Source organism: Amblyomma mixtum, chromosome 7, assembly GCF_055824585.1.
Source record: "Amblyomma mixtum isolate Tamu chromosome 7, ASM5582458v1, whole genome shotgun sequence".
Lineage (NCBI taxonomy): Eukaryota > Metazoa > Arthropoda > Arachnida > Ixodida > Ixodidae > Amblyomma > Amblyomma mixtum.
Genome location: NC_143018.1, coordinates 74,348,316 through 74,352,510, shown reverse-complemented (window position 1 = coordinate 74,352,510; position 4,195 = coordinate 74,348,316). Strand labels below are relative to the sequence as shown.

The 4,195-nt window shown below is 43.7% G+C and overlaps 1 pseudogene; it reads left to right on the top strand.

Moving 5' to 3' along the window:
- The first annotated feature begins 1,541 nt into the window (after positions 1 to 1,541).
- On the top strand, positions 1,542 to 2,400 carry LOC149336524 (uncharacterized; annotated as a pseudogene).
- Positions 2,401 to 4,195: the final 1,795 nt, after the last annotated feature.

The following is a 4,195-nucleotide window of genomic DNA, read 5'->3' as shown; positions in this document are numbered from 1 at the left end:
GTCAGTGAAATCTTCAGATGGGCTCGCAAATCTCAGGAATATACTTGCCGCTTGAGTCCAGTCCTATGCGCCTTACCAGATAACTAAGCGCCCTCGATGAGACCTGACGTGAGACGTATTGTTCTTGAATTCTGACGCAGATCCGTACCCTACGACTCGGTTCCTAATGGAGAGAGATAAATGCAAAATTTTCGCGCCATTTATTTTTTATTCGCGCTGCGCATTGCTGCATTGTCTTGCTGATAAGTGATATTTTAGAACTACAATGCATCAGTGCTTCGATTTTTATACGAAGTGTACATGTTCGTTACCATACAGTCGTGAGAAAACGCGTATTCTACGCGCGCCTATGTTCGCCAAGAAGCAAAGTGGTTTTGTCACCCATGGGTTCTATGCTCGCCTAGCAATCTGAAAGTCCTTAGTTCCATCCCCTGCACCTAAGGAAGAAATGTAACAGGATAGATAAGCGGGCGAGTTGGTGATACATAATGCAAAAAACAGCGCGAACAAACGGGGACTAGATGAAGAATACACAGGAACAAGCGCTTGTTCCTGTGTATTCATCGTCTAGTCCCCGTTTGTTTGCGCTGTTTTTTGCATTATGGAAGAAATGTTATTTTTCTGTGTATACCACGTTCACGTCATCTGGCAGTTTTGTGAGCACTGCCGCTGGTCACAAAACCAGCGATAAAACCAGCTGCCGACGAGCCATATAATGCTTTCGCATTGATAAACTGCAGATTGAAAAACTACAGAGCGTAAATTGATGTAAAAGATTCATGATTATTGCAGCTGAAAGGAGTGTCGGGAGGCAGAGCTCATTTCCAAATACTTGCTTACAGTGAGATTGAGAATGTTGGGTGGCGGACAATCTGTATGTTGCAATAAAATTTCCACATCAGTTCGCCACCACACTCGTGAATTTAGTTCGTCCTATAATGTCTGTACTTGTCTCTAAGCTCCTCATTTGCACTTCAACATTTAAATAAAGGACAGATTTTTCAGTCCATGCCTCAACAATGTATTCAAGGAAAATATATTCACCACTGGACAATGGTTGGATATGGAGCACAGTGCTAAGCTTGCTTGAGTACACTATTCATGGCCAGCGCATCTATGTCTAGCTTATGCGGGGAGTCAGTAGAAAGTGTTCAAGTGATTCCCCGTTACACCGAAATGAATAAAAGCACGAAAATTGACAAGGCTACGATAGTCAGAAGGGCGAAGTTTCAGCGCAGCTCTTCACACGCCACCTCCCACAGCTGGAAGGTGGCGTCCTACGCTCCTAGCCAGCCTCCGGGATCTCCCCGTGGCAGCCACCTTCCGGTTGTCCGTTCCTCCGTTCTCGCCGTGGGAGGTGGCGTTTCGCTCTTGTGTCCCACATATCTGGGTGGATACCCGAACCACGCTGTATGGGAGGGTAAAGGAGGGAGCGAAGAAAGAATGAGGTGCCGAAGGGGAGGGCTCCGGAAAAAAAGGCTCGGTGAGGTGGGCTCGGTGACTGCACCTCAGCGCAGCCATCTAATCCGCTAATCTTTGCGATGCAGGTTAGTAAATCATATGCCTTATTTGCCAAAAGATCAAGCAATTATGTTCTGGTACAGTTCCCGAGCCCACAGTGCTGTGTCGCCATTGCCCCCGAGTGTGCCACTGTTGTTCATTCTTTGCTATTGTTATCAGGAGATATCGAAACTAACCCTGGTCCTAACGACAACAGTGCAGTACTCGCGGAACTCCAGAAACTAACCGCAGGCCAAACCCAACTAATAGCCGAAGTACAAGGACTGAAATCCCAGCTCACTACTACGGATAAAACCATAACCGATTTAAGCAATCGTATGGCCGACCTGGAAACACACTACCAAGCACTACTTCCCCTCCAAAACGACATTGAAAAGATGCAGGCTGACACAAGCAACATGGCGCGTATAATCCAGGAACTAGAAACCCGCATAGATGACGCTGAAAACAGATCACGCCGTAACAATCTCATCTTCTATGGTATCCCTGACACTACTGATAGCGAAACGTGGGCAGAATCTGAAAAACTAATAATTGATGTTTGCCGTAATAACCTTGAAATAACTGTGGAACCTCACGAAATAGAAAGAGCTCATCGCCTCGGTCGTCACTCACAAGATAAAAATCGTCCCATAATCGCGAAATTCACAAGTAGCAAAACTAAAGAATCCCTCCTATCAAATGGGCGAAATCTGAAAGACACGGTTTATAGTGTTGGAGAGGACTTCTCGCATGCCGTTCGTCACGCGCGAAAAAACTTGTTGCATTTGCTAAAGCCAGGTCAGCCAAATTTTCCTTGCGATTTAAAACACTTCACATCGGCTCGAACCGTTATATTTTTGACACTTCATCTAACACCGTAAAGCAACTCGCGTAGCAATCGTCCTTTCACCCTACACCAATAAAACGCCAGCGCCCGACACCCTCAAATGTTCCCTCAAATGTTCTCTCGTTTTCCGTGATATTGACTAACATCCGCAGCTTCCTCCCAAAGCGTGAACTCATATCCAACGTAATTTCGTCATCCAGGAGCAATATACTCATACTAACTGAAACTTGGTTAAACAGTAACGTGTCCGACGCTGAAGTTTTAACTGACTTACCCGAATTCAACGTCTACCGAAACGATCGAAAAGACTCACGGGGGGGCGGTGTTCTTGTTGCAATTCACCGAGGTATATCATGCTCTATTGCACACGTCACATCTGATATGGAATCATTATGGCTAATTATTCGCACTCCCCCTGTAACAGTACTTCTTGGCGTTTGTTATAGGCCCCCGCAGTCAAATCCAAACTTCTGTCGACATCTGAATGATACTATAAATCATCTTGTTATTAAATACCCAAATTCGCGCATTCTCCTTTTCGGGGACTTCAATTATCCGGACATTGATTGGCAGAGTTTAGGCACTTCCTCATTAACATGCAATACAGAGGCCAAGAACTTCATTGATGTCTGTTTAAATTTTAACCTCACACAGTTAGTCTCGGAACCTACTCGCGTCACGCATGCAACCGCAAATACCCTTGACCTAATACTAACTAATAGCCCTGAGTACCTATCATCCATTAGTTATCTTCCTGAAATCAGCGACCATAAAATCTTACATGCTCTATTTTCATTTACCCCAGCTCAGAAGCACCCATCCAGAAAAACAATATATCTTTACGATAAAGGGAATTACGATGCAATAACTGAAGACCTTAACATGTTTTTTTCAGAGTACCAATCCACATTCGACACTCACTCTGTTCACGAAAATTGGTTGATATTCAAAAATAAGTTAAATATGCTCTCTAATATGTTTATCCCCAGGGTATCTGTCCAAAATAACCGCAATAGGCCATGGTTTACTAAGCATCTAAAACGTCTAGAAAACAAGAAGAAACGCCTGTTTCGTACAGCCAAACACACTGATAATCAAGCCACTTGGGAAAGATACCTTGCATCTGAGAAATCATACTTACTTGCAGTTCGTAGCGCCAGGCGCTCATTTTATCACACTGACTTACCGAAGCTACTAATCAGCAATCCTAGACAATTCTGGCAGGTTTTAAATCCTAAGCACACTCATGATATTACACTCACTAACGACTTGCACGAAGCGGTTACTGACCATGAATGCGCAGAAATATTTAATAACGCATTTGCATCTGTTTTCACGAGTGAATTTGATATGCCTTCACAGTTACCATCGCTCAACACAGAAGCCATCATGCCAGCTATCACATTCTTCGCAGATGGTATCGCTTCCATAATTGATAACATGAAACTCTCATCATCAGCTGGTATGGACATGATTAATACAAAACTGCTTAAAAATGTGAAATCAACATGTGCAGCCTACTTATCTTTGATTTTTTCGCAATCGCTCTCTTCAGGGATCATTCCAGATGACTGGAAAACGGGGAAGGTCCTTCCAGTACACAAATCAGGTAACAGAGACTCCCCCATGAATTATCGCCCCATTTCATTAACTAGCGTACCCTGCAAAATCATGGAACATGTCATCTACTCTCAAATTATAAATTTCTTAGACTCAAATGATTTCTTCCATTCTTCACAACATGGGTTTCGTAAGGGCCTCTCTTGTGAAACCCAATTATCGTTGTTCCTTCACGACTTGCACACTAATCTTGACCGTAACAAACAGACTGATGCCATATTTCTA